Here is a 15,875-nt window from a genome sequence, read left to right as displayed (position 1 = left end):
AAGGGAGAAAATGTGGGAATAAGGGCTAGGGAAATTGTTAGCAACAACCATCTGGGTGACCTTCAATTTTATTTTTATTTTTATTTCTTTTCCTTTTTTTTTTTTTTTAAATAGATACAGGGTCTAACTGTGTTGCCCAGACTGGTCTCAAACTTCTAGGCTCAAGCAATCCTTCTGCCTCAGCTTACCAAGTAGCTGGGACTACAGGTGTGTACCACCATACTTAGCTAATTTTTTTTCTCTTTTAAATTGTAGAGACAGGGTCTTGCTATGTTGCCTGGGATAGTCTCGAATTCCTGGCCTCAAGCAATCCTTCTGCCTTGGCCTCTCAAAGTGCTGAGTTTACAGGTGTGAGACACCACACCTGGCACAAGCTTAAATTTTATTTATTTACTTATTTATTTAAGACAGAGTCTTGCTCTGTTGCCCAGGCTGGAATGTGGTAGCACAATTTTGACTCACTGCAACATCTGCCTCCTGGGCTCAAGCAATCCTCCCGCCTCAGCCTCCCGAGTAGCTGGGACTACAGGTATGTGCCACCATGCCTGGCTAATTTTTGCATTTTTTGTAGATGCAAGGTTTCGCCATGTTGCCCACGCTGGTCTCCAACTTCTAGGCTCAAATGATCCACTGGCCTAGGCCTCCTAAATTCTGGGATTACAGGTGTGAGCTACCATGCTTAAATTTTAAATCTCAAATGGGAATTTGCAACATTCATCTCATGCTGAAAAACATCTTTCTTATGAACTCTGAAGAGGCCTAAAGCCCTTTCTGCTCTTGAGTTCTTCTATTTCTTGAGCCAGGAATCACTAGAGGCAAATCTCTAACCTTCTTGGGTCTTAGTTTCTCCATTTATAAAGTGGGAACAGTATTGCTTACCATGGCACAACTACCCCAAGGTTAATGGTGGCCAGGATGACACTCAAATTCCAAACAGGATTTCTGAGAGGACCTCTAACATTTGAATGGAGTACTAGGATGTTAGATCTGGGAGAAATTTGTCTAGTTGTATGGCATTATACTCATCTGGTAGGGGACAGAATGGAATCAGAGAGGTTAAGTGGCTTCAGCATCTCTTTTTATGCATTTTTGTGGTACACAACCTCAGTGTGTCTCCTCAGCTCTGGGAGCTCCTTCAAGGCAGGAGACATATCTTAATCATCTTGATGTCACTCAATCCTAGCGGAGTGCCAGGAACACAGCAGATGTTTGCTATTTGTTAAATAAGTTGCTAAAGGCAGTCAGAAAAGGAGTCTCTCTGGTAACTGGACTCCTAGCCAGCCCTCTTTTCATTAAGTCTCAGCTCTGTAAACATTCTTGACAAATATGTTAGTTCAGAACATTCATCTCACTGGAGATGTTTCAATTCCTTTGCCAAGGGTCCTGGTTGTGTGGTCCCCCAGGTCTTGGCCAAGTCTGCACAGACGTGGTCTATTTATCTGGGTCTCTTTCTCCCTGCTGTGGGTCCCTTGAGGATCGTGAAAGCGAATTAGTCATCTTTACATCACTGCAGACAAGCACAGTGCCTGCTGCACAATCGTGGTTCTGTGAGAGTTTGTTGAAGAAATTAATGTTAATTAACAGTTGTTGAATGCTAACCCCTGTGCCAGCCACCTTTTCAGAGGACTGTACCCAAGGAACTCCTTTGATTCTCACGACAGCATTCTCATCATTATTTTTAAAAATATTTATTTATTTATTTGAGACAGAGTCTCACTCTGTCACCCAGGCTGGAGTGCAGTGGCGCAATCTTGGCTCACTGCAACCTCTGCCTCCTGGGTTGAAGCAATTCTCATTCCTCACCCTCCTGAGTAGCTGGGACTACAGGCATGAACCACCACATCTGACTGATTTTTTGTATTTTTAGTAGAGACAGAGTTTCATCGTGTTGGCCAGGCTGGTCTTGAACTCCTGACCTCAAGTGATCTGCCCGCCTCAGCCTCCCAAAGTTTTGGGATTACAAGCGTGAGCCACCGTGCCCGGCCCCCTACATTCTTATCATTATTCCAGTTTTATGGAAGAGGAAACAGGCACAGAGAAGCTTGGAACCGAATACAAAACCACACAGCTAGTAATTAGAGGAGCTGGGATTTGAACCAAGGGTATTTGGCTTCAGAGCCGACCATACCAGTGATTCTCAACACTTTGTTCTTGGCCCTCCTTTGCGCTCTTAGAATTAACTGAGTGTCTCAAAGAGCCTGTCTTTATTTAGCACCTCAAGGCGCTAAATCTCTCAAAACTTATAATAGTAGAAATTAAACTGAGAAAATTGACAAATGTTTGTTGATGAATTAATTTAAATATAACAATAATAATTCCATTGAATGTTAATGTGACATAGTTTTATTTTAAAAAACTATACTTTTCTTTAAAAATGTAGTGAAAAGAGTGGCAATGTTTTTTGTTGTTGTCGTTTGTTTTGTTTTGTTTTGAGATGGTTTCACCCTGTTGCCCAGGCTAGAGTCCAGTGGCATGATCGTGACTCACTGCAGCCTCCACCTCTTGGGCTCAAGTGTTCCTGCTGCCTTAGCCTCCCAAGTAGCTGGGATCACAGCTGTGTATTACCATGCCCTGCTAATTTTAAAATTTTTTGTAGAGACAGGGTCTTGCTATGTTGCCCAGGCTGGTCTCAAACCTCTGGGCTCAAGCAATTCTCCTGCCTCAGCCTCCCAAAGTGCTGGGATTAGAAGCGTGAGCCACTGCCTCAGTCCTGAGTGGCAATGTTTTACATTGTTGCACATTTCTTTAATGTCTGACTGAATGGAAGACAGCTGGATTCCCTTATCTGCTGTGTATTCAGTCTCTTGACATATGTCCTGTAGCTTCTGGGAAACTCCACTGTACACTTGTGTGTGAGAGAGAAAAGGGCAAATAACATCTTGGGTTTTGGCACTCCCCAAGGGTGCCCCCAGGGTATAGCTTGGACAATATATAACTCCCTCTCTGCATGCTCCCCAGAGTGGAATGGTATCACAAAGCAAGAGAGTTGGCCTTTCAAGGGACCTTAATGCTACAGAGGTGAGTGATGCAGCCTACTCTAACCTAGGGTGTCCTGTGATGTGGCTGTGGACTTATGAAACCAACGTGTGTCCTATGCCCTCAAACTGCATGTGGTTTCCTGCCTCTGTGCCTCTGCTCTTGCTGAACCCTCTGTCTGGCGTGCTGTCCTCCTTCAGGTGGTTTCCTGGAGGCCCAGGCTGTACTGAATATCCCCCTCCTCTAGGCTCTCATAGTACCCCAAATAGACCTCCATGGCAGCCATCACCACACTACATGAGTCTCTCTACCCCAGGCTGAGTGCTCCCTGAGGTCTGGGATTTAGGATTTAGCCCTCTTTGCATTTCCAGTGTTGAGGGCAGAATGGCAGAGCAAAGTGCTGGCGAACATGGGGGTGGAGGAGACAAATTTGACCTGTAGATCAAGGGAAACTTCCTGGAGGAAGGGGATTGGGCCTCGCCAGGGGCAGAGGGAAGGAAAGGGCAATCCTGTCATTCGGAACAGTTTGACCCTGGGGCAGGGGCATCTTCCAGGGGAAGACAGAGTTGGTAGAAGTGGTTGGAGGGTCCAAGGCAGAGAAGTCAGTGGGAGACAAAGCTGGGAAGATCAGAAAAGACACATAGTCACTGCATACAGAAGTCACTTGGATGAAAGGAGCTCTTCTGATCTCAATCTGTGTGCGTTTCAGAGCAATTGGACTGTAGGTGACGTTGATGCCTGGCTCAGTGCAGGAAATGAATATTCAGGCCCTTTCAGCTGAGATTAAAGTACTTTTACTGAGCAGCAGTCAACAGACCTCACATTTTAGGAGACTCCTGGTCCCCAGAATGACTATTAGCTGGATTGAATTCTGAACAAGCAAGGGTTTTTGTTGTTTTTTTTTTTTTTGAGGCGGAGTCTCACTCTGTCGCCCAGGCTGGAGTGCAGTGGCTCGATCTTGGCTCACTGCAAGCTCCGCCTCCCGGGTTCACGCCATTCTCCGGCTTCAGCCGCCCGAACAGCTGGGACTACAGGCGCCCGCCACCACACCTGGCTAATATTTTGTATTTTTAGTAGAGATGGGGTTTCACCATGTTAACCAGGATAGTCTCAATCTCCTGACCTCGTGATCCACCCGCCCCGGCCTCCCAAAGTGCTGGGATTACAGGCGTGAGCCACCATGCCTGGCCTTTTTTTATTTTTTATTTTTGAGACAGAGTCTTGCTCTGTCGCCAAGGCTGGAGCGCAGTGGCACAATCTCAGCTCACTGCAACCTCTGCCTCCCAGGTTCAAGCACTTCTCCTGCTTCAACCTCCTGAGTAGCTGAGATTACAGGTGCTCGCCACCACACCTGGCTAATTTTTGTATTTTTAGTAAAGATGAGATTTCACCATGTTGGCCAGGCTGGTCACGAACTCCCTGACCTCAAGTGATCCTCCTGCCTCGGCCTCCCAAAGTGCTGAGATTACAATTGTGAGCCACCGTGCCTGGCCAGGAGCAAGGTCTTAAGCAGAAAAATGCTCACAGCCACTAGGCTGGTAAGTCTATTTATTCTCAAGGATGAAGGCTCTAGCCTTCATACAAATATGACAGAAAGCAATCACACACCAAGCTACGTGACTAGGAATTAGAGTACTTAAGGAGGCAGAGATTTGTTTTTAGTTAACAGCAAGAAATATATATTTTCCTCTTATTCTTCAGCTACCATTCTGGCTAGTTTTTATTACTCTCAGGAGAGGCAAAGCCAAGAATTTCTTGTAGACATTATTTCCCAGCAAATGTCGCATTTTAGAATGCATACTGACATCTTCCCCTTAATTGATTTATTCCAGACATTCAACTTGGCAGCATTTAATAAATTATGATTACAAACAGCACCACTTAAAAAGTATGACTATTAAAACGGTGCTCATTGAAGAATTTGAAAGTACAGAAAAACAAACAAAAAGTAGCAGGCCAGGTGTGGTGGCTCACACCTGTAATCCCAGCACTTTGAGAGGCTGAGGCAGACAGATTGCTTGAGCTCAGGAGTTTGAGACCAGCCTGGCCAACATGGTGAAACCTCGTCTCTACAAAAAAATTACAAAGATTAGCTGGCTGTGGTGGTGCATGCCTGTGGTCCTAGCTACTTGGGAGGCTGAGGTGGGAGGATTACTTGAGCTTGGGAGGCAGAGGCTGCAGAGAGCTGAGAGTGCACCACTGCATTCCAGCCTGGGTGACAGAGTAAGACCCTGTCTCAAAAACAAAAAAACAAACAACAACAACAACAAAAACTAGCAGGAAAAATCTCCCTTCTCTTCTAATTCCAAACACTAAGATTCCCATCCCTGTGTGGTAGTCTCCCCAGATGGCTGCCATCAATTTTTTTTTCCTTTGTATGCACATGCTGTTCCACCCAGCAAGAAGTCATTCTACCTCCCCTGGAATCTGGCCTGACATCCTGAATTGGACTGGCCACTACTAGAAGTCTGCATAAATGATGCTGTGCCAATTCTAGGCCTGGACTTTAAGACGTCTGGCAACTTTCACTTTCCCTCTGAAAACCTACTGCCACATAAGAAGTCTCTGCATTGTCAGAGACACCATGCTGTGAGGAAGCCCAAGCTGTGATGTGGAGAGGCCACCAGAAGAGAACCAAGGTGTCTGACATGTGAAGAAAGCCTTCTCAGTCCTTCCAGCCTAGCCCAGCCCCCAGTTCAGTACAGTAGAATTAGTGAACTCAGCCGATGCCACCTGGAACAGAAAACCACCCAGCTCAGACTAGTCTACCCAAAGAATCATGAGAAATGATAGTTATTGTCTGATGACACTAAGTTTTACCAAGTTTGTTATTCAGCAGCAAGTAATAACTGAGATGCCTTGTTCTATTTTAGAATATTTTCTTAGTATCTTTTTTCACAGCTTTTTTAGCAGTCACACTTATACAATAAATACAATTGGTTTTTAGCACTTTTCACAATACATTTCAGGACTTGTCTCTTCTCATTTTATCAAAAGTGGAAGGAATATTTTTAGTGACTACACACTGTTCAATTGTAGGGATATATTATCATCTGGGCCAATCAAATTCTGTCTGCCAGGAAGGTAGAATTGGGACAAAGTGATTCTGGTCAACCTTTGTGACTGAGGTGGCCACATTTGGACATTGTGCAAGCAGAACTAGAAAATCAGAACTAGAAAATCAGTCATAGACAGAAAGAAGAAAGATGTGGGCATAGAGGCTGGGCGTGGTGGCTCACGCCTGTAATTCCAGCACTTTGGGAGGCCGAGGTGGGCAGATCACTTGAGCTCAGGAGTTTGAGACCAGCCTGGGCAACATGGCAAAACCCCATCTCTACAAAAAATAAAAAAATTAGCCTGGCATGGTGGTGTGCACCTGTAATCCCAGCTACTGAGGAAGCTGAGGTGGGAGGATTGCTGGAGCCTAAGAGGTGGAGGTTGCAGTGAGCCAACATTGTGCCACTGTAGTCCAGCCTGGGTGACTGAGTAAGACCCTGTCTCAAAAAATATAAAATAAAATAAAGAAGTGAAAAGAAAAAAGAACTGGGCTTAGAAGGAAGAGAGAAAATGAAAAATAGAGACAATACGGCCCACAGTGTGTCCTTGAGTTCTACTGATTTTCTAGTTCTAGCCCTTGTGTTGTATGAAATACTTGAATAGCTTTTTTCCCAGCTGCCATGTAAGAAGTGATAACTGAGATGTAAGAAGTCTGACTATGCAGAGACACCATGGTGTGAGGAAGCCCAAGCTGTGATGTGGAGAGGCCACTAGATAAGGCCTCCTGTATTCCATGAAATACTTGAGTATTTTTTTCCAATAAATTCTTCATTTCCTTTCAAACCACTTTGAGAGACTTTTGTTCCCTGCAATCAAATACTTACTGAATAAGGCCAATAGTTTCAAAAGAAGAGCAGGAAGGAATGTCATGTTGGAGAGGCAGGAAAACCTTCTTTTTTGCAGCATGAAGTTGCCTCTGTGGTCTTCAGTTTCCTGATAGTGACTCAGCTCTACAACTTGAAAATGAGCAGTTAACAGGCTGCTTGTGCCAAGTAATTCTGGTGATAGATGTGCATTTTTTCTATAGCTTCCCACCATTATAGTCCACTTTGGATGCTGAATTCTCATTCAAAAAGGAATGGAGGCCAAAAACCATGTGTGCTCCTCAGATAACAGTTCCAAATTCTCCACTTGCAAAATGGGACATTAATAATTGCCACCTCATTCCACTCAGTCTATGATTAAAATCATTTCTTCAGTTTTTCAAATTTAATCACAGCTTTTGAAATTAAGGACATCTGAATGTTGTGTGTGTATATACAGTATAATTAATGCTGTATTTCTGGGCTAAGAGCCCAGAAACTATTGTATATAAGTATGCACAAATGTACCTTTACAGTTTGATAATATTTCATTTCCATGTAGGCAATTTTCTTCTTGAATAAATTACTTGATGGTTGTATTTTTTTCATGAACCATCATGAAGAATATTCCAGATTTCCAGATTTGCTCTCCAGTGTTTTGAATGTATAGCAACCTTGCCAACATGTGGCCTTGAACGTTCTGCACATGGCTAAGGATCTGTTGGATTACCATTCTCTATAGCTGCCCTTTTCCATACAAGAGCCACTAGCCCTGAGCAGCTGTAGTGGATTAAATCCAAATTCAGGTGTTCTGTAAGTGTAACATACACACTTAATTTTGATGACTTAGTACAAAAAAAAAAAAAAAAAGGAAAAGAAAATATCTAATAATTTCTACATTGACTACATGTTGAAATAATAGTTTAAAAAATGTGGTTACTGGAAGATTTTAAATTACATATATGGCTCACTTTTATGGCTTGCATTATGTTTCCAGTTGACAGCACTACTCTATGGAGCTGAATCCAACTTTTTGTGAGTTTCTCTGGGCCCCCAACCAACAGGGACAAGTAGCCTTAAAGTGCTAGCTTATTACTTCTCAGTATTCCCAAAAACCAGGGAAAGCAAATAGAAGAATCAGGATGTGTCTGCCCTGGATGCTTCCTTTTTTTTTTTTTGTCTCCTTCTTGACTCTTAGTGTCCTCTCTACCACCTAGTGCTCCCTAAGTGGCCCACCAAGAAAACCTACCCAGCAAGCGCTTCCTGAAACATCTTCCTGAGCTCCAGAGTGAGCATTGTATTCTTTTTCTTTTTCATCTCCCCCAAAACTAACAAACCTCTCAGTGTAGGAATCTCACATAGCTGTTACATGAAATATGGACTTTAAAAAATTTCTCACAAGGGTATGAAAGATAAGCCTTTGTATTAGCTTGTTAAAGGTAAGGTTGAAAGGCTCTCCAATGGGACAATTTCTGGCCAGGTGTTCCAGTAGAAAGATGCATTTCCAGCAGTTGAGAGGGCAGTATTTTGGGGTAATGTGTTTAAACCAAACATTGTTAGCACACACCTATTCTGTAAATATATTAACCTTTTCCCTCTAAAGGCATAGTTATGGGTCATATGATCAAAACCACGTGATCTTATTAATTTTCCCTAAAATAATCTCTACCAGCTTCCATAGAAGCCCCTTTTGCCCCTGTCCTCATATCCTCCTCCCTAATTAAAAGTCTATAAATCAGAAGGTTCCATTATCGACCAAATCACTTCTGTTGTAAAACTATCGGCTGAGATGTTTCTAGCTGTCCTCCATTATACATGACTTTCTCTCCTTTGAAGTAACTAACATGTTTTTTATTCACTCAGTCACTCACTTGTTCATTCATTCATTCATTTAATATTTATATACCATGCACTTTCTAAAAGTTCTTGAAGCTCTTCGGTACCCTTCATACACATGCAAACCTGTGCTTCCACTGTTGTGCTGTCAAACTGGGGGCCTCTAGTGAAGAAGGAAAATAATTCCACAAGCACACCAATCCTGTTCAAACAGACACCAGGCCAAGCCCTTTGGGAATTTTACACTCAGACCCAGGTGGAGAACTGGGCTTCTTAAAAAAGTCCTGTAAATCAATCCATAGTATATAAAAATTAGCCATGTCTAAAAGAGGTTTATTAAGCGATTTCCACAGCCACTGCATTAGATTTCAAGGAGTTTATAAGGATAAGCAGATCTTTATTGAGAATCACCATTAACATGGTCATTAGCTTTCACATCATTAAATATCTCATTTCAAGGGCAATTATGTTGGATTTCACATTTATCAGAAAATAATTGCAGAAAAATGTGCCATACACACCATTTTTTCAGAGGCATCAGCAACACAAAAGGTGGAACTCAAAAGCAACATTTCCTTTTTGTGTATTATTTGAAACTTATGCAGCCCAGCTGACAACTTGATTTCAGCCTCTTGAGGCCAGAGCTGAGAATCCAGCCATGCCATACCTAGACTCCTGGCCCATGGAAACTGTGAGATAATAAATGGGTGTGGCCAGGCACAGCTGACACCTGTAATCCCAGCAATTTGGGAGGCCAAGGCAGGAGTATCACTTGAGCTCAGGAGTTTGAGACCAGCCTGGCTAACATGGCAAAACCCTGTCTCTACAAAAAAATACAAAAATTAGCTGGGTACAGTGGTGTGCACCTGTAGTTCCAGTTACTTGGGAGGCTAAGGCACGAGAATCTCTTGAACCCAGGAGGTGGTGGTTGCAGTAAGCCAAGATTGCGCCATTGCACTCCAACCTGGGCAATGGGAATGAAACTTTGTTTCAAAAAAATAAATAAATAAAAATTAAAAAAAATAAATGGGTGTTATTTTGAGCCACTAAACTTGCGGTAGTTTGTTATATAGCACAGAAAACAGATACATTGGGTTATTCATTCATGTCTATGACACAGTATTCATAAATTTATCTTTAAACTAGTTATTCTCAAACTCTCTCTATGAAAAATCAATATTTTAATCTCCAATCTATCATGGAAAAATACTTCCATAAAATGAATTATTAGAAAAAACTAAATTTAAAAGGTATACAAAATACAAGTCCATGAACCAATACTCATAACATTTAAAAAAATGAGTTCTTACAAAAATTTAATAAAGACATACAAAATGCAAGCCTAAGAGTTTTATTAGATTTGATAGAGAGTTACTCTGTCAAATTAGTGTAAAAGTATTTAAATATTTATTCTCAATTTACACGTCTCCCTGAGGCTGGATAATAAACAGTTCACTGAAGAGTGGCCATCTACAGATCATCTATTTAAATGATACCAAATCAACTTATAAAAATAGCTGGTATTTATGGAAGTTTTATTATGCCCAGGACAGTGTCCAGTCATTCACATGAATTACCTTCTAGTGATGATCATCCCAACTCTGAACTTTATGAATTCTCCTATTTTATGTATGAACAAACTATGATTAATGGGATGAAGTAACTTACCCAACTCGGTCACACAGCTAGTAAGTACGGGAGGTTGTGACCCAAACCCAGAAATCTTAACTACATAGCATGACACTGCAGAATCCCTTTATCCATGGTAATATTTGAGATAATACAATGCTCAAACTATGGTAAGTATGGGATGAAATTAATTTCACCCTGGTCAAAATTTCCACAAAGTCCTACATAAGGAGATTTCTGTGCTTTTGTTCCCTAGAATTGAGACCCATCACTTATACCAAACATGAACTAGAGAGAGATGAGGCATGTGGTGAGGTCTAGAAGGAAATGAACCGTGCTGTTGTTGATGTCTCTTCTCAGAGCATGGTGGTTCTTAGTATAGTGGCAGAATCAGAGATGCGGAAGAGAGGAAAGCAGGTGTACCTTGGTGATTTATGCTCCATTTACAATGGGTTATGGATTTTACTTCCTTCACTGAAGTTTGTCAGAGGCTTGAGGGTAACAGTTTCCATCACAATCACTGGGGGGATTTTTGTAACTACTGATGCATAAGATCTGTCCCAAGAGATTCATAGCTTACTGGTCTGGAAGAGGCCTGGGAATCAGAAGTGTTTCCAAAGCTGCTTGGGTGATTCTAATGTGTAGCCAGGGTTGAGAACTGAAGTTTTAAGAAAGATAAGTATGGAACTAGGTACAGCTGAGTCATTTCTACTGGATGTCCTCTTGCCCAGGGGTGGTGTGAAAGCCACAGGAGAACAGCCTTCTGCCCACGGCACTCACTGATGGGGAATGCCCTATTGGGATTAGGGTGGCTCAAGTACCTCCATGTTATATGAAGCTCAGGAAAACATTCACCAGCCACTTTAATAGTCTCCAGCCTCTGTCATTTCAGACCTTCATTAGCTTAGGTTTCAACTACTTTGCAAAATATCATTCCATTGATTTTAGTGTTTTAAGTTATCATTTATGGCAAAATTAGAATTTCATTGTTACTCAGCCCCCATTTGTGGTTTTTGCTTATACCATAGGAGATACGTCCTAAGTATTAGAACTTTCCTAAGCATTTTAGCATTTTTACATTTAACTTACATTTTACATTTAACCAGCTTTGACCTGCATCACAAATCATTGATATTTTGCATTTAAGAATTTTATATTGTTTTATCTTCCTATGTCAGATTGGACATAATAGTAGATCTAGGGTTGGTGGAAACTGTAATCTCACAGCATGTTTGTTAGAATCCCAGTCTTGTGAGAAGTTCCTTGAAAAGAGAGTTTTCTAACTCCTTAGTACTCAACATGTGGGGATGTATGAACCAGAACATTGGCGTCTCCTGAGAGCTTGGTAGAAACACAAAATCTCTGGTCCCACTGAAGACCTATTGAATCTGGATCTTCATTTAACTAGACTCCCAGGTGATTTTTATGTTTGTGTAGGAAGGGTTTAAGAAGCATTGAATGTTGAGAAATAACTGCAAATTTTGTTCCTTTTCCTGCAGATGCATTATACACATTAGCATATGAAAGCTTCTATTAAGTACAATGGTAAAGAAAATGGTTTATCCCAGATATTCTCAAATGTATTTGAACATAGGGCAACATTTTTTTTAGGGTAGCACTTTTAAAAAGCCTTTTATTGGAGCATGACATATATCAGAATAGTGCATATATTGTTGGGTAACCATTCTCCATGGGTCTCTCACCTTTCTGCATGCCTTGTAACCAGAGGCTCTCACTCCATTTGTTCTGAACTCTCTTCTCAAGGATGTTTGTATAGTGAACAGCCTTGGAAGACAGAGATAGGGTTTATCTCCAGAACAAAAATCAGTCCAGTATAATAAAGCCATTCCAACACAATAGTGGTTCTCTCCAGGTCAAAGGTCAGGCAGGCTTACTGCCTCTTTAAAAATATTTGGATTCCCTTCACTTTGTGTTCTTAAACTATGGCATAAACCCACTGCATGTACAGTATTCAACTGGGCTCCTCTACATTGCCCCCATGGGACTTAGAGGGCAAGAGAAACTGATACAAATATGAAGCTCATGTTGTATGCTGTTCTCTGAATAAGAAAGTCCTTTGCCTCTGACCCAGGAGTCTCATGTCTTCTGCCAACATCCATGAAACTAGGGCAGGATAACTTGTCAGCTTACAAGTATGGTCAAATCTGAGAACCTTCACAGTTCTTGATAATTATATAGGATTGATTTGATGGATCTTTGCAAACTGCATATAACTATGTAATAGGTGATCAGTTCAAGAAAGATAAAACTGCTAGTGCCCAGAAGGCCTCTTCACGACCCTTTGCAGTCACTACTCTCCCCAACTCATGTGGACTAACAATGACCTCATATGTATGTAATGAGCTGTTTTCTAAACTGAGATCATTGAAGCTGACATTGTTCAGTACCTAGTATGAGTCAGGCAACCCTCCTAATGACTTTATGTGTAGTAAATATTTTAATTCTCACAGCAACTGTCTGAGGTAGGAATTATTACACTCATTTTGCAGGTGATAAATTGAAGCACAGGAGAAACTAAGTGACTTGCCACAGGTCACAAAGCTAGAATTTGAACCCAGGTAATTTGACCTCAGAGCTTCATTTTATTTTATTTTATTTTATTTTATTTTATTTTATTTTATTTTATTTTGGAGATGGAGTTTTGCTCTTGTCGCCCAGACTGGAATGCAGTGGTGCAATCTTGGCTCACTGCAACCTCCACCTCCCGGGTTCAAGCGATTCTCTTGCCTTAGCCTCCCGAGTAGCTGGGACTACAGGCACCTGCCACCATACCTGGCTAACTTATTTTTGTATTTTTATTAGAGACAGGGTTTCACCACGTTGGCCAGGCTGGTCTCAAACTCCTGAGCTCAAGTGATCTGCCTGCCTTGGCCTCCCAAAATGCTGTGATTACAGGCATGAGTCACCATGCCCGGCCTTCCTCAGCGCTAACTGTTAATTCTGTCACACACTGGGCCCCATGCTCTGACACTGGCACAGAATATTTGCAACAGGCATAATCTCAGGAAGTCTGAACGTGAGTGGTTTTACAATCACAGGCAGGCCTCAAATATAAATATGCTGTGTTCCAAGAATTTGTTTATAAACCAATCATCTTTCTTATATCATAGAAAAGGTATTGGATACATCATCTGAAAAATCTAGACTCCAATACTGACTTGCATTTAGTAGCTGTGTGGCCTTGGACAAGACTTAACCTCTTTGGGCTTCAGTTTCCTCATTTATAAAATAACAGAGGTGGACCAGATGAGCATGCAAGCTTCTTCTGACTTTAAAGTTCTGTACTTTTATATCCAATATATATTCTCCACAGAATTAGCACTATCGATTCCAAGACTAGCACCAGAATATTTTTTTCTGAGTAAAATGATCCTGGAAATTTGAAAAAAAACCCTTAGAAATATTTCTGTGGACTGGAACCTGATTTTATTATCTGTGACTTGGGCAAGTCATTTAATAGATGTGAAGCTGTTTTCACCCTGGCAAAATGAAAATAAATAATATTTGTTCTGTGGGGAATCATAAAACTTCAAACAAGTTATCTATCTATCTATGTATCATCTATCTATCTTTATGTTTTATAAGGTGATATGTATTATACACACAGGTATGTTATTTGTTGTTTATAACCTCATTCATCCATTTATCTATCCATCCATCCATCCATCCATCCATCCATCCATCCATCCATTCATTCATAAAGCATTTATTGAATGCCTGCCCACTTCTTGTCAAGTACTATGTGAATAGTGGAGGTATAAGATTAGAATGCAGTGTGATAGAGGCTCTGAGAAGGGCAAGTACAGGGTGCTCAAAATGGGCACCTAATCAAGTTGGGTGTGTTTTGTGTGGCGAGGAGGGGGAGGAGAAAGCAGGGAAAATTCCCCAAGGAGTTAATATAAAAGTTGAGACTTGCGGGACAATGTTGACCAGACTGGTGGAAGTGGAGATAGAGCGTGGGAAGGGAACACAGGACACAACATGGGCCAAGGATAGGCCCAGGCTGAGAGGCATAAGGAAGCTGAATTATTTGTAGTCAGTGTGGTCGATGCATTTGGACTTCTCAGAGCCACGTTTCACGCAGCGAGTGTAGGGGTAGTGTAGACGGCTCCAATTATGGGATGGTGCAAACAGCTGTAGTTTGCAAACTTTCAACCTATGCTTAGAAAAGGATCCTTTCTTAAGCAGCTTTTCTTCCTCCAAATTGGGGGAATTGGGGGAGAGATCCCTGGAGCAAGTCCTGGCTTCTTTTGAATCCCTCTGAGAATTACTTTTCGTCAGAGGTTACGTATATAGTCATCAGCCCAGGATGTCCTAAACTCCACATCGGCCTGTGGCTTCATTCCTCACCTTGCACCTCTTTCTCCACTTTCCTTCTTCCAGCCAAGAGGGCATGGAGGCTGGAGACGGAGGCTGGAGACTGAGGCCATGTTTGGGGGTATACTTTCCTCTTTGAGGCTGGCTGACTTTAATCCAACTGCTCCTGGGTTAAGATTCTGGGAGGTGCTTCTCTTTCTTACCTTTCTCCTCTCAGCCTCCCACTGCCCCCTCCTGATCCTACCCTGGGCCTGACCTGTTTCAGGAGTCTTAAAGACATGCCTTGCTTCTCCGGAGCTCATGCAGAGGCTGCTGAGGCCAGAAATCTCACAGATTACTTTTGCTCCAGCCTCTGGTTTTTTTAAGAGCAATTGCCTGGGAGGAACTCTGAGGGAGGCTTTCTGCTAAAGAAGGGAAGTGCTTTCAGTTTCGGCGTTTTCATCTGGAGTTCAGCAGGGCCTCCCGCAGCCTTTCCAAACAGACCAGGCACATGCAGAGTGGGGAGATGGCGTCACCCAGAACACTTCTAATTTTCCTTATCCGAATGATTTATGTGACTCAGAACTCATTGGCTGATGCAAAGCCAGGGAGCTGGGAGCTCCTTTCGAACTGGTGGAAAGACTTTCTATGCATGGGAACTGACTTTCCTGGGCACCAAGTGCTCGTCTCTGGGGCCCTATTTTGTTTTCATAGCTGCCTTCTGGTGGAGGGGAGAATGTATTAATACCATGATTACTTGCTCCCTGCCAGAAAGCACTGCCTGGCAGGTTGAGACCCCTGGATGATTTGGTAGAAAAGGGAAAATGTGGTCAAAGAAGCTCAGGGCCTGGGTGCTCTCGTTATCCTCTTTCAGGATTTAGTCCAGTATACCACGGTGCATTTAATGCATCTGTTTTTTTTTTTTTTTTTTTTTTTTGAGATGGAGTCTTGCTCTGTCACCCAGGCTGGAGTGCAGTGGCGCAATCTTGGCTCACCGCAATCTCCACCTCCTGGGTTCAAGCAATTCTCTACCTCAGCCTCCCAGGTGGCTGGGATTACGGGTGCCTGCCACCACGCCACGCCCGGCTAATTTTTTTTTTTTTTTTTTTTTTGTATTTTTAGTTGAGACGGGGTTTCACCATCTTGGCCAGGCTTGTCTTGAACTCCTGACCTCATGATCCACCCACCTTGGCCTCCCAAAGTATTGGCATTACAGGAGTGAGCCACCACGCTGTGCCTGCATCTGTATTTTTAAGC

Source organism: Macaca nemestrina, chromosome X, assembly GCF_043159975.1.
Source record: "Macaca nemestrina isolate mMacNem1 chromosome X, mMacNem.hap1, whole genome shotgun sequence".
Taxonomy (NCBI): Eukaryota; Metazoa; Chordata; class Mammalia; order Primates; family Cercopithecidae; genus Macaca; species Macaca nemestrina.
Note: the sequence above shows the minus strand (reverse complement) of the source record.